The sequence below is a fragment of the Mustela erminea genome, chromosome 13 (genome assembly GCF_009829155.1).
Source record: "Mustela erminea isolate mMusErm1 chromosome 13, mMusErm1.Pri, whole genome shotgun sequence".
Taxonomy (NCBI): Eukaryota; Metazoa; Chordata; class Mammalia; order Carnivora; family Mustelidae; genus Mustela; species Mustela erminea.
Genome location: NC_045626.1, coordinates 55,400,160 through 55,426,034, shown reverse-complemented (window position 1 = coordinate 55,426,034; position 25,875 = coordinate 55,400,160). Strand labels below are relative to the sequence as shown.

General features: G+C 38.8%; 1 pseudogene; it reads right to left on the bottom strand.

Annotated features, from left to right (window-relative positions):
* Positions 1-305: 305 nt before the first annotated feature.
* Positions 306-25,695, bottom strand: LOC116571499 (annotated as a pseudogene).
* Between the last annotated feature and the right edge of the window lie 180 nt (positions 25,696-25,875).

Below are 25,875 nucleotides of genomic sequence, written 5' to 3'. Positions count from 1 at the left end.
GATATACCAATAGCTAAGCATCTTTTAAAACTGAACTTCCCTTATATTATTTTTTTTTAAGGGTGGGATTTACTCTTTATTTACACGGTACTGTAAGATATGAGATTCCACATAGAAATAAGTGACCCCCTGAGAGGAGGACCTTCATAGAGCATGTCCAGTTTGGAACTGTTCAAGTAGTTTCCCTGTAAAAAGTGTGACAATTAACAAAACACATTTAAACAGACTTCTTAGTAGAGAAAGAATAAGACAAACTTATACCAACATGGTATACAACAAACTACTTTATGCCTCAGCTGTACAATCTAGAAGTTCTATGTCCTAGGAGTGCCATCTTGAACTTGGAATGTAGAACTCTCAGAGGTAGTTTCTGACCCAACATTTAGATCTTCATTTTACCCTACAGAAAAATACTTCTGTCAAGTTTGTTTTTTTTAAATTTATTTATTTATGAGAGAGAGAGAGAGAAAGCATGTGGGTGAGGGTTAGGAGGGGCATAGAAAGAGGGAGAGAGGAAATCAAGCAGACTCTCCACTGAGCATGGAATGCAACGCGGGGTTCTATCTCACGACTCTGACATCATGACCTGAGCAGAAATCCAGAGTCGGGTGCTGAACTAACTGAGCCCCCCACTCTGAATCAAGTTTAATGAAGCTGTGTACACAGACTCATTTTCATGGTTTTATAGCCCTTCAGTTTTGTTCAAATCTCCACATTCTTCAATCATTATACCAAGTTTCTCATTTTCACCTAGTTTCTAGCAGCCTGAAAGATAATTGAAATGGCATCCTGAATAACCGAATACCTTTGGTATCTTTCACAGTTGAAAGGTTCCTCAATGATTCTATTATGCCACAATGAACAAGGTACACAATCTGTTCAAACATTCTGCCCCTTGTATGGTTGATCACAGCCCAGACAGCTTCCTTTTGTGTCTGAAGGTCTGCCTTAGAGAGAGCATCAGAGAGGAATGGACTAATCCATGATTCACAACTTGCTGTATCTGTTCCTGGCGGCCAGCTGTGATGTTTGACATTGTCCACCTGGCTTCCTTTTGAATATTAATTTTGGGGTTCATTAGTAGGCTGGGAAAGACAGCAAGTGCTCCTGCATCTACTACAATGTGTATCTGTTCATCTGTCTCCATGACAGCATTTCCTATGATTTGTTTGTCACAATGGATGATTTGGTAGCTCCTAGAAGCTTCATAAGTTGGGGCATGACTCTTGTTTTCACAGACTTTTCAATCCATTCGTTTGGACCATCAGGAAGGCAGCAAATGGCCCAGCAGGTATCTGCCATTACTTCTGGATCATCACAATGCAGGAGAGGAACTAAGGTAGGAAGAATCTGCTTAACAGCTTCTAACAGAGGTGCAGGATGCTTGTTGCAACAGAAGTTTGAAAGTGTCCAGGCAAGATTAGGTAAATACCACATGCTAAAGATGATGTATCAGGAATTGCAAGGAGAGCCAATGGGGGAGGGTCAGCTGCCCATATGGATAACGAAGTCTCCGAAAACTGAACCGTCACCCTCAATGTTTCCTAGAGCCTACACAGCTTGTTCACGGATGTGGGCATGGGGAGATGCCAACAGAGAAATGGAGGTGGGGATAGCACTTGCATCTTCCGCAGCTTTGGTCAGGTCTGATGTTCCGGAAGCAAGGTTAGTGGGAGCCCAAGCAGATTCAAACTGAATGTGGCTACGATCACTTCTGCCCAAGAAGGACACACATTTTGGAATTAAACCAGCCCAGATTATACGGTCTATGGGGGACTGCTTTTCCCCAGGAGTTTCCTGGCAGCTTGTGTTACGCAGAGCTGGCTTTCAAAGTATGCCATTTACAATTATGCCTTTGATGATGTCATCAACAGACCAATTCACAGTGCCCTGGTTGGTGTGGTTTTCCCCGCAGTGGAGAAGTAGCCTCATCAGGATGGGAGCTTACATTCCTCCTTATCAGCATTTGGTCATCCTTCTTAGCTTTCCTCAGCTCCACATTAACTGCTATTCAGCACCGCTTCATTTCTGTACTGTCTTTCCCCGTGTTCTTGAATCTGTTAAGACGGGCAGCTGGTGAATTAGCATTCTCATTGGTGGGCGTGCCTGTGAGGCAAAGAGAGAAAGAGCCGCAGGCTCAGGCTTCCCTGGGGTGGCATAGGGGTGGGAGGCGGTCGGGGTGGGCAGGCTGCAGGTCAGCTGCTCTCAAAACATCCCTCAGGGCTCAGCCCAAAGATGGCATCAAACTTTCCTCATATTCTTGAGATGACTTTGGTCACGAGGGGGCTTACACTATGGTGTTGGATGACAGTGATCATCATTACATAGAAGGTGTTCACATCTGTATCGCTCTAGCTTTCTTGGGGGAACAGGGATTTGAGCAGTGTATTAAACAATTGGGAGTTTGGGGGGACCCCAAGCTAACCAGTGTAAGACAGGAACAATATAAATGAAGAACTAGGTATTGCAGCAGAAACCATGTGATGGAGCTCGGCTGAGGGAAAGGGGCAGTGTGCGCTCTCCAGGAGCCCGGGTGGGCACTGTGGGTCAGATCTCAGCACATGAGCATCATCAAGCCAACGACAAGATCTTGCTGTTCTGCTTGTGGAGCTACTCAAAGTTTGGTTTGGCGTCTTTGTGCTGCCTCCGGTTGTTATCATTCTGGCCTGATACAGCTTGTGAAAGTTGACTTTTGAGCACATGTACAGATGTATCTCATCTGTGGAGGGCCTCCTTGCGTGAAACCTTCCATAGGCTGAGTCATGATTCTTGTAGCAACAATTCTAGAGCTTCTTAAAATTGCTTCTAAAATGCTGCCCAAGGGACAGGGGATGGGAAATGTTCTCTGAGGAAGTCCCTCTAGGGAGACATTAAGTTTGTTCGTGGTCATTTAACAGGTTTAAAAAGTTGCTTGCAAAAACAAGCACAGAGACAACATTTCCCCTAAATTGGAATTCCAAAGCAGCTCTGGCAATTATCTGTTAAAGACTAAGGTCAGTGGGAGCTAAGGAATATGTAAAACATTCCTTACTAAAATCTTTGGAAAGCTGCTATCTCAGCCTAAATTCACTTCCTGGGGACATCATGACATCTCTGTCATGTTTTGTGTAACAATAATAATATCAGGACATTACTGAGCACATATGAAATACCAATTATCTTATTTAATTTTCATTTCAACCCATGATTCTACAATCAAAACCAATGGATAAATGACGATTCAGACTCAAATGTGTCTGTTACATTTCCCTTAATCACATGGCTAGGAAGTGGGAAAACTTGCATCAAAAAAATGTTGCTTGCTGGGGCACCTGGGTGGTACAATGGGTTAAACATCTATCTCTTGGTTTAGGCTCAGGGCCTGATCTCAGGGTCGATCTCAGTGTCGATATCAGGTTTGTGAGACTGAGCCCTGTGTTGGACTCCTTGCTCAGTGGGAAATCTGCTTGGGATTCCCTCTCCAAACCCCTCTCTCAAATAAACAAATAAATATTTTTTTAAAATGTTAGTTGCTAAGATTAACATCTTTTAAAAAAATGTTATTTGCTAAGAAAGAGGTTATATAGATGGTGAGAGGCTCAATTGCATTAAGCCAATTCAACAAATATCTACTGAATATCTAACATGAACCAGGCACCATTTTGGACTTGGTGATAAATGTCTAGACTGAGTTGATGACGTAGGCAAGACTCTAAGGTCCCCACTCACTTTTGTGCCCTTTTCCTACCAACCTCTTTCCTTCTCTCCTACCATAGCCTCCCTATGACTCACTGTATTTTTAAATTCTTTTGTGTGCCTTGTGACTGAAAGGTAATCATACTGAAAAGTAATAGTAGCAATAATGATGACAACAACAACAGAAATAATTACTAATATTGAACACATACTTTGTACCAGCCACATACTTCTAACTGCATTAACTCATTTACCCCCAACAGCATACTGAGGTCAGCACCGTGAATACTGTGCAACATTACATCCCTTGCTTAAGTTCACATGGACAGGAGAAGTACCAGAGCCAGGCTTTGAACTTGATCTCAGTTTTTCTAGTGAACAGTCCATGAGCCAGGCTCCAGCCATCCCTGGGTCATGAGCACCAGCTGCTATGTTTATGGAAGGAATGTGCTGCAACCATTAGTTCACATGGAAAATAGCGCTATTTTCACTCTGGCCTCCGTATTTAGGAAGTAACATGAAGAAATTTGGCTGAAATCAGAGAAAAAGAAGAACAGCCCAAATTAAAAAGTAATGAAAAAATTAGGTTTGTGAAAAAGCATTATGAAGAGTTGGAATTATATGATGTCTAGAAAAGTCAGCAGAGGGACAACCAGAGTGTTTTCACGTATAGGATGAGCCGAATGAAAGGGTTAGGACTGGTGATTAGCCACTTCCACAGAAGGTACATCAGAAGGAATAGAGACCTTTGAGTAGAAGAGCTGAGTAAGATATAAGGTAATGCTTCCTGACAGCTTAGCAAGACCCATTGGAAAATCTGCAAAGGGGGATTCATGAGATTTAGAGAAGAGGGCATGAATTCCAGACGGTTAAATTGTCATTCTGTCAAAGCTTTGGACAAATGAGTGCTTTTCAGAGTGTTCTCTGTGCAGTTCTAGCAGCTAATTTATTCCCTCAGACTTTATTGAGTATCTACCGTTTGCCTGTTACTGTGTGAGCTGCCTGGTTACAGTGGTGAAGGAAAACTGATGTGGGTGGGTTCAGCCTTTGTGGAATTTACAGTCTAACGGAGCAAACAGATAAAAAAATCAAATCACCTCCTGATACCTAGAAAACTGCCTGGCTAGTATCCTGAGGGCCTCTCCCCCTTGCCATTTCCCTACCCCAACCATGTCCTGCTTCCATGGACCTAGCCAAACTGGGAGCCCAGCCCGGCTCAAAGCCTCTAGGGAGGCAAGGTGGGGCAGAAAACCCCTAGAAGTTTCCAGGGCTGGCAGCCTCTGTAAAATAAAAACACAAACCCTCAAGGAATGAAGATTCCCTAGGGTAGAGGAAGTAGTTGGTTAGAGCAGGCAGTTCTAAAACTAGAAAGTGTTTTCTTCATTGTTGAGGGGAAGAAAGAGAATGGAAAGGGGGGAAAAAAGAAAAAGCCCAGTGATTCCGCGGGAGAATACCTCTAGAAGTGGCAAGATCCCTAAAAGTGTGCGGAATCCCAGGAGTCGAGGGGATCTATGATCCCTGCCCAACATCATGGTCCCTCTGGGGGGTGGTGACACCACAGAGGAGAAATCTTTTTAGGCAGAGCAGCTCTGTGTTTGATCTGGTTTATAGAATGCATTTCATGCAAGAAAAGGATTCTGTGGCTAAAATTTGAAAACTGCTCTACAAAACCATGTCTTGATGACTTTATTCTAAGCATTTTATATTTTGAATCCAGGCTAAACAGGACCTTTATTTTTCAGCACATAGGCACCAGCAGCTCCCCTCTCCCTTCTCCCTGCCCTGCATTTATGCTCTCTACTCTCCCCTCCCTGAGGCTGTGTGCATGAGATACTGCCCCAGGTGGGGGAACCCTAAGATGGCTCTGCCACTCCTGGATCCTTCTTCCAGTCCTTCCTCTTTTTCCCTCTTAGTCTTTCCAAACTCTTCCGTCTTTGTTTTGGTTCCAGCTCTTTGGCTACATTGCACTGATGAATTAGAAAGTTAGAAAGAAATCAACAATGTATGAGTTTAGGTAGGGGTGCCTGAGTGGCTCAGTGGGTTAAGCCTCTGCCTTTGGCTCAGGTCATGATCTCAGGGTCCTGGGATCAAGCCCCACATCAGGCTCTCTGCTTAGCAGGGAGCCTGCTTCCCCCTTTCTCTCTGCCTGCCTCTCTGCCTACTTGTGATCTCTGTCTGTCAAATAAATAAATAAAATCTTTTTTTTTTAAAAGTATTAGCTTAGGTAGTATTGTCACAGAATAATTTATATTTTAAGAAGGGTGATTTTCTGGGACCATCACTTTAGTCATGGCAGTGAATGTTTACCCAATGCTTTGTTATTTGCCAGGTGTCAGGTTAAATATGTTCAAAGGATAACCTCACTTAATCCTCACTATAAACAATATGGGGAAGGCATCGTTATTAGCCCCTCTCTATAGAGAGGAAAATTAAAGCACAGAGATCTTAGGTAATTTGCTCAAGTTCATGCAATTAATAAAAGCGACAGAAGTAGAATTTTAATCCAAGCAGTTTGATTCCAGAAGCCAAGATCTTCACCGTTTTGCTTTCTTGTCCCCAAGGAAATAGAGCTTATTCTCCTAATCTATTTGTTGACTTCCTTACCCAAGTACAGCACTGTTCTAGGTATGCTCCTATCATCATGTAATCATTGTTACCTTTCTAAGGAAAGATAACAGAAGACTTCTTCAGTAAATCCTTGCAATTTCTAAAACATACATAGAGAGTAATAGATGCTCATTACACATCTTTCCTAATATTGAGAAGTAACCTTGGAGGATTGAAATTGTCCAGATGTGTAAGTTTATATTATATATAAAACAATAATCTATATACAATAGCCTAAAATTGCATAAAATACATATTTTCTATTTTTTCCTTTAGCCCCAGAGTCTATATGCTTATTATTTAATCATTTATAACCACTAATAAACCGATTAAATAAATCTGATTACATTTGTCAAGCTATTAGCTTTATCTGCGAATTCCTTTTTCCTTTTGGCCTTCCTTTGGGAATCATTGAAATTGGGGCCAACTTTTGACATTTGGTGAATCTTAGTAATATATCACATGCTGGTAAACATTTATAAATTGATGCCTATGTGTATGAGTGTATATGCAGAAAAACAAAACTCCGGGTACATTGGAGGAAAGATGACATACATCAGAGTCACCCACAAGTTTCAACACATTTCTAACATGTAGAATTGCCTCTGAAATAACAGATACAAAGTAAAGTTGAAAACTGGTTCAACTGCCTACTTAATTCTAATCCAAATATGTTTCATATCAAATATGTGCCTAATTAGGAATACATATCTGAAATATACAATACATAGATTCAATCTTTCACATCCCCTCAAAGAGTCTGTGCACTCTGTGGACTCCCAAGGCAGGACATGTTTCTGTCTCTTCTTGGTGATGAAGCTAGAACATAGTTAAATATGATGCCAAAATTAAGTAACGTTTTACAGTTCACAAAACCTTTTCATGTACATGAGTTCATTTGTGCATAAAAGCTGGGCTAAGTGGCCAGCCTAAGGGCCAGAGGGATGAGCCTCATTTTAAACCTCTCTGATTTCTCCAAATCCATGCTTTTTCTAATATAATGCAGCCATCCTGTGTGTTGGTCCACAGCTTTCAACAAAAAATGTTTTGTAGAGTCATATTTGGTTAAAAATGTCCCTTCGTCTGCAGAACTATAGGACCCAAATGTTCTTACCATAAGATCCGTGAGACTCCAGGGAGTTCATGCAAGGAAGCTATTAGGGCTGTGTGGCCCTCTTATTGTCAGAAGCCAGTTGTTCTGTGCATATTCAGGGCAGCATTTATTTGAGGACATAGCTAGTGATTTTTGAAACATTCTTAAATCTGTGGACCTTCTGCTTCCAAAAACATAAGAGCACCGTATTAGATGTCCCCAGTTGAGTCCCCACTTTTCTTATTTGGTTATGTGCTTCATAGTTAAGGATTAACTATGACATGTATGAAAATACATGTATGTAGGCATGACAAGGATGCAGGTAATGTTTTCTGAATGAATTTATGAAACCACGTGGCCTAAGTCTCATTGCTTTGCTTTCTGCTTGGTTAGATAGCTGGGAGGTGACATTTTGGTTCTTATCAATATTTGGTGGGGGAGAAATTTACCATCAAGTCTGAAATTCCACTACTCAGTATTTATCAAAGTAGATATTTTAAAAATAAAAATTTCCCTCATTATTTACTTCAGAACCACAACCTAGAATTAAGAGCCCAGATCCTAAAGCCAGAAAATGTGGCTTCTAATTTTAGCTCTGGAATTTAACTAGGTAAAGATCTGTGAACCTCTCTATACTTAGGTATTTTTTTTTTATTGTGACATACATAACATGACATTTATGTGACCATTTTTAAGTGTACAGTTCAGAGACTTTTTTTAAAAAAAGATTTTATTTATTTATTTGACAGATCACAAGTAGGCAGAGAGGCAGGCAGAGAGAGAGGAGGAAGCAGGCTCCCCACTGAGCAGAGAGCCCAATGCAGGGCTCGGTCCCAGGACCCTGAGATCATGACCCGAGCCGAAGGCAAAGGCTTTAACCCACTGAGCCATGCAGGCGCCCCCAGTTCAGTGACATTAAGTACATTCACAGTGTTCTGTAGCCATTGCCGCATTCCATTTCCAGAACTTTCTCATCATCTCAAACTGAAACTCTAAACCCATGAAATAATAACTCCCCTTTCCCTATTCTCCCCACCCCCTGAGAGCCACCTTTCTACTTCATGTCTATGTGAATTTAACTACTCCAGGTATCTTACTTAAGTGGAATTGTATAGTATTTGTACTTTTGTGACTGGGTTATTCTACTTAGCGTAGTGTCTTCATGATTTATCCACAGTGTAGCATGTAACAGGATTGTTTTCCTTTTGAAAGCTGAATAATATTTCATTGTATACACATACAACTTTTTGCTTATCCATTCATCATCAGTGGGCACTTGGGCGGTTTTCATTTTTTGGTCTTTGTCGATAATGCTACAAGCATGTTCAAGAACCTGTTTTCAATTCTTTTGTGAACATACTCAGAAGTAAAATTGTTGGATTATATAATAATTCTGCAAGTGCCACACTGTTTTCCACTGTGGCTGCACCATTTTATATTCCAACCAGCATTTTATATTCCAACCATTCCAACCATTTTATATTCCAACCAGCACCATTTTATATTCCAACCAGCAATAAGGTTCCAATTTCTTCACATCCTCATCAGCATTTAGTATTTTCTGTTTTGTTTTGTTTTGTTTTGTTTTGTTATGGTAAGCATCTTAATAGGTATGAAGTGAGATTTCACTGTGGTGTTGACTTGCTTTTCCATAATGATTAGTGATGTTGGACATCTTTTCATGTGCATTTTTGCCAATTGTGTATCTTCTTTAGAGAAATGTCTACTTAAGTCCTTTGTCCATTTATTAATTAGGTTCCTTTTTTTTTTTTTTGGTTGTTGTTGAGGTATAGTAGTTTACATATTCTGAATTCCAATCTCTTATTAGATATATGATATGCCAACATTTTCTCCCAGTTATATTCTTCAAAATGGAGATTCTGTTAGTTCTCACTTCATAGGTATACTAATTTCCATGGCTGTTGGGAAAAATTACCACAGACTTAGTGGTTTACATAAGAGAAATTTATTTTCTCACAGTTCTGGAGACCAGAGTCTGAAGTCAATATCTTCTTCAAAAATCAAGGTATTTGCAGAACTATGCTCCCTCCAGAGGCCTTAGGGGAGCGTCTATTCCTTGCTTCTTCCAGTTTGGGTGGCTGCGGGCATTCCTTTCTCTCTGAGTCTATGGTCAATGCCTTTTCCTCTTCTGCTTGTCTCACATCTTCCTCTGCCTTCCTCTCAGTACACTTACGATGGCATTTGGGGCTCACCTCGTCAATTCAGTATAATCTCCTTATCTTAGGATCTTAAACTGAATCACACGTACAAGACTTTTTCTCCATGTAAGGCAGCATTCCCAGGATCGCAGCATCAGGACCTGATTTGTTTGGGTGACCATTATTCAGCTGGGTAGAGTAGGGTGGTCCTGAGGAATCATGAATGGACCCATGTTAACACCTAGCAGTGTGCCAAGGCTGGGGTAAGCCATCACGAATGTGCGAGTTATTACTATTACCTATTCAATAACAGTGGTGTCAATCGCTTCAAGTGACTATGACTTGAAATCATTAATGGGGCTCTTCCTTTTAATTTTTCTCAAGGTTAGCGGTGATGCCAACTGGAGGATCCCCAAGAGAGAGCAAGATGCTGCAAGTCACATGACCTGTCATCTCCGCCCATCCATTTCCATAGAGATGGAGTCTGGTTAAGGCCAGTTCAGACCTTATAAAAGAAACTTGCTTTCAAAAAGCACAGTCTGAAAGCCAACTGAAGGCCTGTGACCCGGGTGATTAAGTGGGACAAGGTTGTGGCTTGATATGCCTGTGAACCTCGAGTCTCTTGTCTTCCCCTGGGACAGTTGGTGGTACCTGTCAAGAACAAAAGAGTGGGGAAGAAAGAACAGTTTGTAGCAAGTTTAATCACTGAAAATTCTTCTCTACAGACAGTGCTTATATCAAGTAAACTTAGAAATATGGTCATTTTGGTGATTTTGCTCAGTTTCCCAAAGCGAGCATTAGTTATATCTAAATGGACAAACTGTATAAAAATATTGAATTATGTAATTATATATAGAATATATAATGTACATAGTAAAGTATGCATGTACATAATAAATATACATATAGGAAATATGTATATTCCCTTTGAGATATAAAATTTATGGAATTTATTTAAAAATTCAGAAAGTAAACATTGCTTTCCTCCTATGTGTCAGGCCCTTTCAGGGCTGGTGAGAGTATGTGAAAAAAATTGAGCAAAGCTTTGCTTTGATGGAACCTGCATTCTAGTGGGGAGAGAGAAAGAAAGAGGGAACAAATAAATAAACAAATATTTCATATGTCCCATGATGAAGTGGTGGGAGTGTGCTGTTTCCTACAGAATGATGATTTGAACAGGACTAAGCCCTAAAGACTGTGAGAAGACTTCCAGGAAGGTAAAACTACTTAGCATGTCATAGTTCTTTCTTATTAGTACACAGAAAATGGTGTAACTAAAATCCCATAGTGTCTTAGAGCCCCTGAGGTATACACAAAAATCCTTATACTGATAATCGTTTTTATTTTCAAGGCAAATTACATTAGAGATCATGCTTCTCAGTTAAAATGAATTAAGCCAGAAAATAATACCATTCCCTATTGTCTTCTGTACTATTAATTTTGAGGCATCTTTGTGGAAAATATGCACTAACAGAAATCATGGAAACCAAACAAACTTTTTCTGATAGACTAATCATCACCAACTAGATCATCATTGTTAAGTGTCCTCTTGGAGATCAATATGTTGAAGTCCTTCAATATTTTACGACGTGGCCTTAGTTGGAAATATAATCATTGCAAATGTAGTTAAGTTAGCACGAGCTCGTTACATGGGTCCTAATGCATATGACTTTATAACTAGGGAGAAATTTGGTCACAGAGACAGATACACACAGAAGAAAGACAATGGGAAGAGATACAGGGAGAAGGGGCCGTCTCAAAGCTGAAGAGTGAGGGCTGGACCAGATCTTTCCCCAGCTGCTCTCAGAAGGAACTGTCTCCGTCAACTGATGCCTTGATCTCTGACTTTTGGCCTCCAGAACTGTGAACTGACCTGTTTCTATTGTTTAAGTCACCTAGTTTGTGATACTTTGTAACAACAGCTTTAGCAAACTAACACAATCATAATTTTAAAACTATAATTTAGAAATTCATAATGACAGAGAAATTAGTATCCAGCAATTAAAAGCCCCCCCTGCGCCCCGAAAGAATTCCGGAATGTTCCTATGTCATGGATGTTCTTACCATTAGATAAAAATCCGTTCTTAAGTAAAACAGTCACCCAGTTTCCAAAATTTTGGCTCCAGTGCCATGTAGACTGTGATAGTAACATTCCATATTTGCAGGTCTCTACAAATGTGTAGCTTTCATTATTTGCCTAATAATGAGACTTAATCTACATTTTCAGGCATTATTCTGCCTAATGACAGAAATTGTGGTCATGTCTCTGGTGTTTCAGATTTAAACTTTAGTGAATTCATGATTTTGCCTTCTTCCTGAGGGCCATTCCATTTTGAGGTCAGCTACGGAGTCACGGCCCTGGGTGGGTGTGTTGAGGAGGGGTGTGTTGAGAGCAGGATGGCACAAGACTTCTGCTATGCTCAGCCTGTTCTTTAATCTTGTGGCATCTGCTGAGCCATAACCATTCTGCTTGGCGCCCAGCAGGGACCCTTTCTCCCTATTGGTATATTTGACTATTGCCGCTTGCTTGGCAGCGCGTGGCACCACTGTGGAAGCCAGTGTTGGATGTACGCCGTCTGTCCCATGATGATTTCGAGCCTCCTTCAAGTGCATCAGCCTTCCCTCAGCTCATTCATGCTCCTTCTTGGGGGTGGTAGGAAGCTTTGGGATTGCTCTCCTGCCCTTCGGAAGTTGAGCACAGCTGCCGGGACTGTCCTAGCCTGTCTTAGCTTACTTAGACCCGTCATCACCACCCTAATGGCTACACGATAGAGGAGGATGTCATATTTGGTTTGCTCTATCAGCTTTTCTGAGCCTTACGAGTCCCCTCTATCTTGGGATCTCCAAATTTTCTGGGGGATTTTTCAGTGGACCCACGCACTGCACACACTTTCTGGAGCTCAGCTGGTCTCCGTGGAGGGCAAGGAAGCTCAGGGCTCTCTCAGAATCATCACCAGGACCAGCCCCGGGAGCACTTCCCTCTGCTTACACAGAAACTTGCTCTTCAAGTGAGCTGTCAGCTTACACCTGGATCAAGCATTTTGTTTGTCTTCCACCTCCTGAAAACTGAGAATTATGAGATCTCTGGTCTCTGGAGCAGAAAAGACCTACATCTGGACGTCAAAAAGGTGAATTCCTAGGAAAACAGAAGAACAACAGCAATGCAGTGATGCCCCAGAGGGACTTAATATGTCAAATACTACTCTGTCACATGTTTTTCATTTTGATATGGTGTATTTCCAGCGGGGTTTTTTTTTTTCCTTGCAGAAGGGGGATTGCTTCTTTTTTAATATTTTTGTTGTCGATGAGAGCCTTTGTTCTCCCTAGTGTCTACATCAGACCCTATTAGTTAGTTGGGTGCTTGAGAAAGCACGTTATTTCGCATATTAGAAAAATTAGTCAGTATGATGATGTTCCTGCTTTCATATCATTGTTTAGGAAATAAAGCATACGGTTAATGATTGGCTATTAAATGTGCATAGTAAGTTGAATATGTTCACAAAGAAAAAGTACCATTTCAGCCCTCTTCTAGCGTGTGATTGAAGATGCAGTAGAAGGGTGCCTGGTTGGCTCAGGCAATAGAGCATGTGACCCTTCATCTCCAGGTGGTGAGTTCAAGCCTCACATAGGGTGTAGAGATTACTTAAATAAATAAATAAACTTTAAAATACAGTAAAGCAACCAGTAAAAAAGACCAGTAAGTAATTTTTACTTTCTTTCTGTACTGATATTTATTTCACTCTTCAAAAATGCATGTAATTTGGGGCACCCGGGCGGCTCAGTCTGTTGGGCATCCGCCTGCCTTCAGTTCAGGTCATGCTCTCTGGGTCCTGAGATTGAGTCCTGTGTGGCTTCTCCCTCTCACTCTGCCCACTCATGTTCTCTCTCCAAATAAATAAAAAATAAAATCTTTAAAAATGCATATAATTTATTAGCATTTCTTTAGAAGTTTAGTTTTCTTCATACTGAATCAACTTTAGAGTTAAGAGGTCTTTGAAATTTTAATTTATAATTTTCTAATTTTATGGGATAGAGAATCAGAGAATTCACATGATTTGTCCAAGCTCATCCAGAAATCAAGATCTTCTGCCTCCCCAAGACAAGCCTCTTTTTTATTAATTAAAAAAAGTATTTTTTTAAAATTATGTTATGTTAGTCACCATATAGTACATCATTAGTTTTTGATGCAGTGTTCCACGATTCATGATTTACATATAACCCCCAGTGCTCCATGCAATATGTGCCTCCTTAATACCCACCACCAGGCTCACCCATCCCCCATCTCCCTCCCCTCTAAAACCCTCAGTTTGTTTCTCCGAGTCCACAGTCTCTCATGGTTCCTCTCCCCCTCCGATTTCCCTTCCTTCTCCTCCTTTTACTATCCTGTGTACCTCTTACACCAGACTTAGAATGTTATTTATGAGGAAATTTATGTTTAATTTATGTTTAAGGTATGCCTGAATAAACCTGCAAAACAAGTATTGGTGTGGGGGGCTTAAAATAGGGACAGAATCCAATTTATTAATATACTTTGCCTGCCATATATTGTTCCACTAACAGAAAATTCCTCAGAAATGTAGTTCACAGCCATTCTGAAACATATCCCAGGTCTCTGTAAGTTACAAAAGATATGATTGGCACTTAAGGGTATTTTTTAAAACATAGGATATGGTAAAACAAAATTGAGTCATTTTTCCCATACATAAAAGTAAACTACATTGAGCTATTTTATGTTTTCATCCACTTTCAGAAATAATCAGTGATGCAGCTCTGGAGAAAGAGGAGTGGACCATGTATTACAGTATCATTATTTCTGGAAGAATTGTTAGCACATCAGATAATGTGATCCAGGGAACATAAATTGACTTGAAAAAAGGGGGGTGGGGTGGAGAATTCTATTTAAATGTGTAGAAAGTGGGGATACTGTAAAGAACCAAGGATGGAGATGGACAGTAAGGCTTCTAAGATGGTAATCATATGTCCACAAGGTTGTTAGTTTGAATAACAGTAACCCATATGTGATATGAGAGAAAAGATTTTAAATGCTGTTAAGAATTGTTCTGCCAAAGCAACAAGTTTGAATGAGAAATGCATCTTTTCGAAGCCGCAAAGCCCTTTTCCCTTTGCCTAGCAGGTGAAGGAAAATCTTTGTGAAAGAGGGAATAGGGAATTCTTAACATAGATGTCTTATTTTCTGAATAATAAAGTGTTTACTATATAATCCTAGCACAGAGTTGTACACAGAGTTTCATAAGTTGTAGCCATCATTGTCATGATAGGAATATAGATTTATAAACTCCAAAAAAATCAGTAAAAAAATCTTTAAAATAAACATGTTGAACAAGGTTGCAGGAATACAAATACAGAAAAATCTATTGCATTTCTCTATAAGAGTAACACACAGCTTAAAAGTGAAAAAGATTTCATTTACCACAAAGACAAAATATTTGATTCTTGGAACTTGAACATTATATTTTGTTGAACAAATTAAATCCTGGGGGGGTGGGTGGAGAAAGAAACTTGAGAACAAAAAAGAAACAAGTACAAGTAATTCATTAAATACATTAACTCAATTACTCTATGAAGTAGACATTTTTTATATTTGACAGAAAGAGAGAGAGAGGGTGAGGGGGAGAGGGGGAGGAAGAAGCAGACTCTCCGCAGAGCGGGGAGCCCATTGCAGGGCTCGATCCCAGGACCCTGAGATCATGACCTGAGTCAAAGGCAGACGCTTAATTGACTGAGTCACCCTGGCATATGAAGTAGACAGTTTATAATATATATTATACAGAAAAGGAAAGTGAAGTACAGAGTAATAAAATAACTTGCCCAAGGTCACACCCACACTAGAACTTTCTCTGTATTGAAATGTGTGCACACTTATACACTCAAAAATACAAAGAAATCTTCAGTGAAACAGTCAAAAATCCAGTTGTCTGTTCATTCTGGTTCTGAGATGGGTATAACCATGTGACTATTAGAAAACAGAGCTTAACATCAAAGATGTTAAGACAAGAATCTTGTCTGATAAGTTCAGTTATGAAGTTAAATGTAGCAAAATACGTACACTGATACCTTCACATCCCAATTAAAACAAAAATTTTATTCCTCACTGTAATGGTACATTAACTTCATACTTTGAAGTACTCCCTCAGCTTCAAATGCTTGGCAACAAAATGAGTAAAAAATAAAACTACATAACTGAAAGAAAATCCAGGTTGGTAAACAAGTAAAACAGAATTTTAGAAGCAGCTCAGAGCAGTGAACAAGGCTAGAGATAACCACAATATTTGTTCCATGTCTGGAACAAGGAGGTGGTCACTATGGAGTCCAGCTACTGAGAAGAGGAGAGAGGAGCCCTAGAGTTTTCGCAGAGGGATTGGGGGGGGTGGGAATGAGAGCTGACTTAGGAGGGGCTCCTACATACTGAAAGGAGTTAAAAAAGTGTTGAAATCCACCACCTTAATCTGTGAATTTTAGCAAACTGTAGGTCTAAGCAGGTAGGGGGGCAGAAGGCCCGGCAGTCAGGAATGGAACCATGCCAATCACTGGTTTCAGGAATGGGTATGTGCTATCCCCAGAGTTCCCAAGACAATGTAAGAACTCAGTTTTGAGAGTGGCCATTCATCTCCAACTGAAGCATAAAATAAGTACTATTTTTTTCCTGGAAATTGGTAGACTAATTAAAAGACATATCTTTTATATGTAGAATAAATAAACATATACATGCAAGAACAAAAGGCCAAGAATTGACATCAAACTTTTTTTTTAAAGATTTTATTTATTTATTTGACAGACAGAGATGACAAGTAGGCAGAGAGGCAGGCAGAGAGAGAGGAGGAAGCAGGTTCCCTGCTGAGCAGAGAGCCCGATGTGGGGCTCGATCCCAAGACCCTGAGATCATGACCTGAGCTGAAGGCAGAGGCTTTAACCCACTGAGCCACCCAGGTGCCCCTGACATCAAACTTTTGAGGAAGAACAAAGAAGTGGAGGATATTTCTATCAAACATCAGACTTTCATAAAGATAAAGTTTGGGGAGAGACTAATAACACCAATGAACGAGAAGAAAGAGGCCTAAAGCCCAACAATATATATAGAAGTCAGATAAATGACAGAAATAACAAGTTAGTGGGGAAAGGAAGTATTCAATAAATGGTACAAGGAGAACTGATCAATTCTTCTATGGAAGAAAGATTGCTGTCTACTATATACACCATGAACAAAAATCAATCCTCAGGTGGATTCAACATCTAAGTGTGAAAATTGAAACACGGGAAAATATCTTCATGACCTCAAGTTTCTTAGAGAATAAAAAAACACAAAATATACTTAAGGAAAGATGGGAAAAGGTAACTATTTTATTTTCTTTTTTAAAAGATTTTATTTATTTATTTGACAGAGATCACAAGTAGGCAGAGAAGCAGGCAGAGAGAAAGAAGGAAGCAGGCTCCCTGCCAAGCAGAGAGCCCGATGCGGGTCTCAATCCCAGGATCCTGGCAGATGCTTTAACCCACTATGTCATCCAGGTGCCCTGAAAGGTAACTATTTTAAAAAGAAAACTTTCATGTGGGGAAAAAACACTATATACTGAAAGTGTAAGTCATAGATTAGTATAAAATATGTGAAATGTACATAAGCCACAAAGGATTTATATCCAAAACATAAAGGTCTTAAAGAAAAATGACAAAACAATTCAACAGAAAAATGATCAAAGTATGTGAATAAGCAAATGACAGAGGAAGAAACCAGAAAGATGTTCAACTTCATCTGTCATCAGGGAAATGTAAAATTTATAAATTGGTGGAAAATGTAACATTTTGCAGAGTAATTGGGAATAAGAATTCAATCATGTTACTTCTTAGTGTGTGTGTGTGTGTATACTTAAACTCTATGTATATACATAGTGTGTGTATAAATATATGTACATATATTAAATGAGCAGAAAAAGAGATGCAAGAGAATTTTCACTGAGTTATAAACCAGCTTGTAATCTCGAAAAAATTAGAAACTGACATTATATTCAATCAGAAAAAGATATTTAGAATAATATATAACCACTAAAATAAATACACTAGATATGTATGTTTTGAAGTGAATGAAATTTAAACAGCTTTTTAATAGGAAAAAAAGTAAAATTAAAGTATGATACGCACAGAAAATACCACTTAAATAAAGTTTTAAAACATGAAAAACATAACCTGTATGTTTTATGTCTACATATGTATGGAGGAACAGTATAAAAAGGCACATGATTATAATAAACACTACCTTTGGAATGATGGTTAATTCTAACAGGGGTGGGAAGGGTCCTGAGTTGAGGAAGCTTGCACTGGAGGCTTTAGCTAAATCAGTTATATTTCATTTCTCCCCCATGTGGTGTTTTCAGGGTATATTTAATATATTTTTTATGCATTTCTGTGTGCTTGATACATGTGATGCTTTTTTTTTTTTTTGGCGGGGAGAAGCTTGCTTTCTCAGGTATGGAATAATTGAGACAAATTTATAATGCCTAACACTCAAATTCTATTTGATGATTGTTTAAAGGAAATGAGCATTCAATAATAGGAAACTACAAATAAATCATCACACTGATCAATCCATATCTCTATCATTTGTTAATAAATATAAATTTTGGCAACATTAAGAAACAATGTTATACATATTACCGAATAAATAAAAATTATAAAATGTCAATTTTTACATCTGTTGGATCTGAGAATGCCATAAATTTTAAATATTTCTAATCACATTTTCAATGGCTATAGATTTTTCTGGAAAAAATAAACCGAGAAACTATTCGATGTCATTTGGCACAATAATCCTACTCTTTGGAACTCTCTAGGAAAATAAACAGATAAAAACCAATTTCATTAAGAATATTTATAGCGATGCTATTTATGATTGCAAAAACAAAAATTTAATAGGGAAAACCCAGATGTCTAAGGATAGGAGATGGCTAAGCAAAATAGGTCATATTACAGTGGAAGATCACTGCAGAGCTATAAAAATGTCAACTGTGTGGCTCATGCTGATGCATGAAAATATGAAATAAAATTAATTTTATAAAGCAGAGTTATAAACATGTCAACTGTGAAAACCATGCTGACACATGGAAATATAAATTAAAATTAATTTGAAAGAGCAAAGCACACTATTTCCTGAATACATGATTTCCACTATGAAGAAAAAACAGCAATAGTTGGCAAAGACAAGAAGAGAATTTGGAAAGGAATAAACACATTACATTGGGTTTATTGGATTATTATTCTTTCCTTTAAAGTTGTCTGTTTGACATGTATTCATTAATGAAACAAGACCACAGGGACTCTATCATAAGCGTAATGATTTTGTGTATAAACAGACATACATGTGATGCTGTGGTATGATTAGAAAATACCCATCCTTTTCTCTTTTGATATTGTTCATCCTCTAGGCAGGGGACCGCATGATATACTAGGGAAGAACATTTTTCTTAATAGATATGCCCAGACTGAGCCATGTTAAAAGTTTACCATGGCAATGGTCATCGATTAGTTTCTTATTTGGTAAAGGATATAGCTGATGCACAGTCAGGTGTTAAATCCACAGATATAAAACTGACAAGAGTCATTTATAACAATCACGTCACCATGAGCTACAACCCTGTATTTCATATACATTTCTATATGTCATTCTGTGCCATCACTAGGGTTAATCTTCCACTTGGATCAATGCATGTATAATCAAAGGTACAAATAACCCCCCAAACACTGTAGCTTTGTACCACGGCTAAAAATCTTTTTTTTTTTTTTTAAACAAATGAATATGTGATGAAATTATGGAGGAGATAAAATTCTAACAGAAAGATAATACTAGAAGATTAAAATTAGCTCTCTGGGATAGAGAAGATGTGAAATAATTTTTCTAGAAGGACAAAATTATTTTTGAAGTCTTCTGTTTTATCTTAAAAATCCATGTACTTTTGCCTCTACTGTATGATAGATCCATGTTATTTTAGTATAAAAATAATGTTTCCGTGGGGCACCTGGGTGGCTCAGTGGGTTAAAGCCTCTGCCTTTGGCTCAGGTCATGATCTGAGGGTCCTGGGATGGAACCCCCGCATTGGGCACTCGGCTCAGCAGGGAGCCTGCTTCCCTCCCTTCTCTCTGCCTGCCTCTCTGCCTACTTGTGATCTCTGTCTGTCAAATAAATAAATAAAATCTTAAAAAAAATAATGTTTTAAGTCATCAGCTACATAATTTGATTCTACCTCCTGCCAAAGCTAGAGGAAGACCAGTGTTCCAGGAAGATGCCCATGGGCTTGTGAATTTCCAGCACATGGTTGCTCACACCTGGGGAGGGTGCAAACCCTGGTTGGTGAAGCAGGACTCAAAGGTATACCCTGAGTGGAAGGATTTGAATGATAGCATCAAAGTCAATGGTGGGATAAGAGTTGATGTTTGCTTTGCCTATAGATTATTTTTGCATTTAAGCTTTCTTTCTTTCTTTCTTTATTTTTAAGCCTTTAAAAATTGAAATGTAGTTGACACACATATTTACACTTTTTTTTTAATTTCAGAAAGAAAATGAAACCACTAAATCTTTTCCAAGATAAAGGATGTTTATACCTATTACTAGAAAAAAAGTTTGTAAATCGTTTAATAAATTGTTTTCCAAGCACTAGTTGGTGAAAAATAATAGTATTAACTTTTGCTTCATAATATTTTTATTTGTGGATCTACAAAATAAATGCAACTAAATCTTTACTATCAGGGATCTGGTTCTTTAAGGTAGGATGTTCTCAAGGTTGTATTGTATTGTCAGAAATCAGTGAAACCTAATTAACAACACTGTAGAATAAAACTGAAGACCATAGAAATAATAATTTTAATAATAATAATAATAATTTTTCCATTTATAAACTAAGAAGAATGATGCTAATAACTCAATGTGGTGAGAGATGATATTAAGAATTGTGAAATACTTAGAAATAAAACATTAAAGGGGCATTGACAGTGTGACAACTGAATTTGCATAATTAGCTACTTCAAAATTAGCTGCTTCAAAGAAGCACGTGGATAAATGTTGACCAAAGCCTCTATAAAGAAGATTATTGGACAAAAGTTTTGAAAATATTATTAGAATATGGCATAAGTATTATAAAACATAAGTACAGTGAAAGACCTTCACTAATATGCTGAGTAAACAATGAGGGATTCAATGCACACAATTGACATGTGGTACTCTGGCTTATTGGTACTTGTATCCATGGAAAATTCAGTTTGGTTGTTAAGACTGTGATAAAGTAGGTGTTCCACCTTTTGATTCATGTTTGCCATTCATTTATTGTGGGGTGGTCCATTTCCAGGTTTAATTAGAGCCTTTGGAAGCAAGAGAACAGAGAACAAGCCTGTGCATTGGAACTTAGAACAAAAACCAGGGTGTCATACCTAAGTTGGGACCCAAGGTAAGATAATATAAGAGTTAAAAAGAGTAATTGTATGGATTTTTTTTTTTTTTGAAGATGGAGGTTTATCAAGTTGCATATCCAAAACTCTCCTTAATAGCACCCGAGTCATTCCATATGCCAGAGCCCAGAGTTGGCACTAAATAGAGTAAGAACTAAAGGAAAAGGAACTAAGAGGTGGAAGGGAGGTAGACGTTAGTTTAGGAAATGACAGGGATTAAAGGGTAGACTATAAGCCCGGACAAATAGGCTAGTTGCTTGCATACATTTCACCATAACAATGATTGTGAAGATTGGCAGAGAAAGAAAAATCTGAAGCAGAATATTGAAAACATATACGAAATATTACATAGGTCCCTTGGGGTTAAATTGTAGCTGTAGCACCTCCCATACCATCCTTGTCATGCTCAGGTGTATATCGAGCAGTTGGTAATCATCTCTTCTGGTAATTGTTTGAATGTGCCTATCTTCAGAGCCACTCTATTCATGTAAACAGGCGTGAAATCTTGGAATCTCCAACACAGAAAGGCTTAATAAATTTCATCTAGGTCAAGCCTGTATTGATGAATGAATTTCCTCCACAGCTCATTTCTGATGAGCATTCACCCAGCTTGCCCTGGAACAGGGTGCAGTGGTTTTTTTTTTCCCAGAAACTTTTTGAGCATATAATGTGCAAAGAACTGTGCAAGGTCCTGAGAGGGATATAAAGTTAAATTAGACATGGAAACGTGGAGAAGTTACTGAGGTCCTCTCTGAACTCCCTATCCTGATCCAAACAAAGCCACTGAAACAAATTAAAATGACAAGGCAGTCATTCCCATGGTCTAGAAACATACAAACACAGAGACACACAGTGGACTGCAGGGGCTAAACTACCAAAGACAAATGCAGGTCCATTCTTCTCAAAAAAGCATTTCGTGCCAGATTGAGGACTGGAGCAAGACTCAGTATCTAAAACTGGGGTCAGGTACTCTCACCTGGCTCCGCAAAGGAGCCAGAAAGCAGATACTTCTGCAGGCTTCTGGCAGTGCAGCCAGAGAGAGGAAGGTTTAGGACCTAGACCAAGTTTCTCCCCATCTAGACCCTCAGTATCACCCTAGACTGGAAGTCTAGCACTGCCAGGACAAGCCCTGAACCTGGACAAGAAAGTGAGGACCAGGTAGAGGCAGAAAATGGAGGGCAGTGGAGAGAGGAAGGGGAGAAAACACATCTCTACTCGAAGACTCCAGCGATAACTGACACTGAGAAAAACAGGCAACAAATCAAAACAGGAAGAGGAATTTACTGGCATTAAGGTGTAAACAGGAAAAAAACATCAAAATAACTTTGATATAAGCATGGCTAAGAGATTCCACCCCCGCCCCACAGAAATAAAGGAATAAAATATATGAAAGAAGTGATTACAAAAGGGAAAAACAGTGACCATCTCATTAGAAATCGAATGGGCATCTGACAATATCCAAACTTGTTCATGTAAACAAAAACAAACCAAAAAACACTTAGTAACAAGAGATACTGGAACTTCTTTAACCTGAAAAAGGATCTCTACAAGAGACTACAGTAAACACGGTAACTTTAGAAGCATCCTTATTAGAGTTAGGAGCAAAATAAGGCTGCCTTGTATCCCCTACAGGTTCATAAGTACTTGAGGCCCTAACTAATACACAGCGATTAAAAAATATTTGAGAAATAATATCATCTTTTAAAACTCAGAGGGATTTCTTTCAAAGAAAATTCAAAAATCAGAAGGATAGAGGCTTATAGTAAAGGATGCACCAAATTCATCCTAACAGTTGTTGTCTCTGCAAAAACTTGAAGACCTTAATTTAATTAATCCACCACACTCACAAAGAAGGATTTTTCCCCTGTTTAGATGGAGTAGGGAAATATCTGAAGGTCAATGGGGGGGCGTGTTTCAAGGATGTCATGAATCCCTGAGAAGTTTAGTATTAAAATAGAAGGCTTAAAATTACTTAGCAACAACTTCCTTATTCTTATATTTTATGTTGTTGGCTCAACTAGACCAAATTGGTGAGCTTTGTTCCATTCAGGGATATAGATAGATAAAAACCTTATTTTCTGGGTAATATTAATTGTTCAGTAATACAGACAGCAAGAGAGGAAGGAAGAGATGAGAAAAGAATTTAACTTTAAATATTATGTCTTACTTCTTGAAACACATCAAGTATAAAGTGTGAACTGATAGTCTTTCTAATTGGTGGATGCATGGGTGTTAATTGCATTACCTCTTACATTTTCTAAAAAAAAAATTTGTCGAAAAGGACAAAAAGTAAAAGTAAAATCCCACAGATAATTAAAAACATAAACACTAAGTTAAAAGAGAGATGGTTTCTCTTCTTCAGAAAACCATAGTTCTCAGAACCATAGTTCTCTATATGTAAACTAGTAAGGAATTACAGTTAAAACCAAAATAATATAAATGCAATATAGATGTATAAACAAAATGCTATAGGTATGTAGGAGAAAGAAAAAAAGTAAGGTAATACAGTTGATAAATGACTCACGGGAGAGATTTCATTAAGTGTTGAATCCTCAAAGGTACATCTTATTTTAATATTCAGAAAAGCCTTGATAGAAGAGGGCTCCCGGATAAGGCTTCTGGGCAACTTGACAAAACTTGCAGCCATTCTGAGAACAGGGAATATCTTGTCTTCAGCAAGAGAGTGGGAGATGGAGCTGGTTGTGCTGTCTGGGGTAAAGCGTGGTGACCTTGAAACATTTTGAGTAACGTCTGGACTTGGAAATATGGGCCAAGGATAGCCATGAAGGGTTTTTGAAGCTTCTGAGAGGGGACAGCACTTGGGGCATCTGCCTATCCCTTACAACAACACATCAGGTGTGGGCATCTATAACCTTCTGAATATGTATGCTGCCCACTTAGAAGTTAAGAGTAGACACTTGAGTCCATCTGGGCTAATTAATCTTTCCCTCCCAGGAAGGAAGAACTAGCATCCAGCAAAGGGGATCAGTCTGTCACGTGCTTGAACTGGAAGTGATATGAAGTTGGGCCTGGAGTGGTTAGCTATCTGCTGAGATGGAGAAAGACACCGCATGTCCAGAGGGCAGGAGAGACTTGAGAGACCAGAGACTCGAGAGACCAGAGTATCACCCGGAGTGATAAGGACCTGACCCTGGAGAGTCAAGCTGTTCTTCCCAACTTTGATTCTAGAAATACCTCTGATTCTGCCTGATAAAATTACTTTTTTTTCTAAGTGATCTCCATGGGGTTTCGTCTTTAACCAAGGCCAAAGGAGGTGAGTAGGCTCAGTGTTGTTAGAAGTACAGGGGAGTCCAGCAGGTAAATAACCAGATGATGACATGAACTAGGACAAATTATATGGCCATTTATGACCTTTAAGAGAAGCATTTCAGCAGAGTTCTGGAGTAGACTTCAGGCTTGAACTCCCCCTTCTGTATGGGGACAGATATATTGTATATTGGTTGTTTACCCTTGCGATGGCACGGCTGCCTGTCAGCTACAGCTGCTGACCAGCATCACTAAGGAGAATCTTCCAGTAAATTACCAGTCTGGAGTATTTGAAGTATAGTTTCCACTGGATGAGTGTGGGTTTTAGCACACCATTGAAAAGCTGAAAAATCCCAAGTCAAACCAAAGTCCTGGGCCCTCTATAATTGAAGATATTAATTTAATTAATCCACCACACTCACAAAGAAGGATTTTTTTCCTGTTTAGATGGAGTAGGGAAGTATCCGAAGGTCAATGGGGGGGCGTGTTTCAAGGATGTCATGAATCCCTGAGAAGTTTAGTAATAAAATAGAAGGCTTAAAATTACTTAGCAACAACTTCCTTATTCTTATATTTTATGTTGTTGGCTCAACTAGACCAAACTGGTGAGCTTTGTTCCATTCAGGGATATAGATAGATAAAAACCTTATTTTCTGGGTAATGTTAATTGTTCAGTAATACAGAGTAATCAACTGTCTTCAATCCAGAAACAATACACGATATTTAAGTTCAAGGTATTCACTTGGTAACTGAAAGCCTAAAGAAACATGCATCTTTTTTTTCCTATGAGAATGGATAAAGTCTTTTTATTTCTTTAAGCAAATGTCACTTTAGTAGTTTTAGGTTGATTCATACTTGAAGAATTGAAGAATTTGTATTGGAGGTATTATAATGAAAAAGAATACAGGCATATTCAGTATTTTTTCACGGAATCATTGATGTTAAGATAATGTACTAAACAAAAAACCCTGACCTTTTAATTTTGGTTAAAGTTTTAATAAAATAGGAAAACTAAATGTAAAATGGAAATAATTCAAACACACTTTTATTTAAGCAGTTAGTATGGAAGGCATCATTGATACTTTTGAATTTTGGGGATTGGGTCAAGAGAAAGTTAAGAAAAAGTCATCCTTGCAGAGGTTGAAAAGAAAAAATAAATCAGCGCATTATTCTGCAGTACCAGCCCTCACAGAAGATGGTTTGTAAATATAGTGCTGATGGAGTTTTTTAAAGCACCCAAATCCAGTCAAGGTGACCCGGAATAACCCAAGGATTGGAATGCAAATGGAAAATGGACCTCAACGAAGAGCATCATATCCAGCTGACTCAGCCTTTAGGCATCTTGGCTGGAGACGTCCCTTTATGAGAATGGTTCTATCAGACAGTGGTCTCTTGTCGACACTACCCACTAAGAGCCAGCTTACCTTGTTTTGATTTCATGGCCATTGGGCATTCCTTTAACTAATTTGCCTTCCTTTGTAGGCAAGATAGGATGCCCACCACTGCCACGGTGATGGGAATGTGGTGGTGGGAGTGTGCTGACCCCCAAACATCCATCTTTTTGGCATTTATATCTGCCATTTTCATTGGTATTCTTGTTTTTAGCTGGTTGCCTTAGCCCAATCA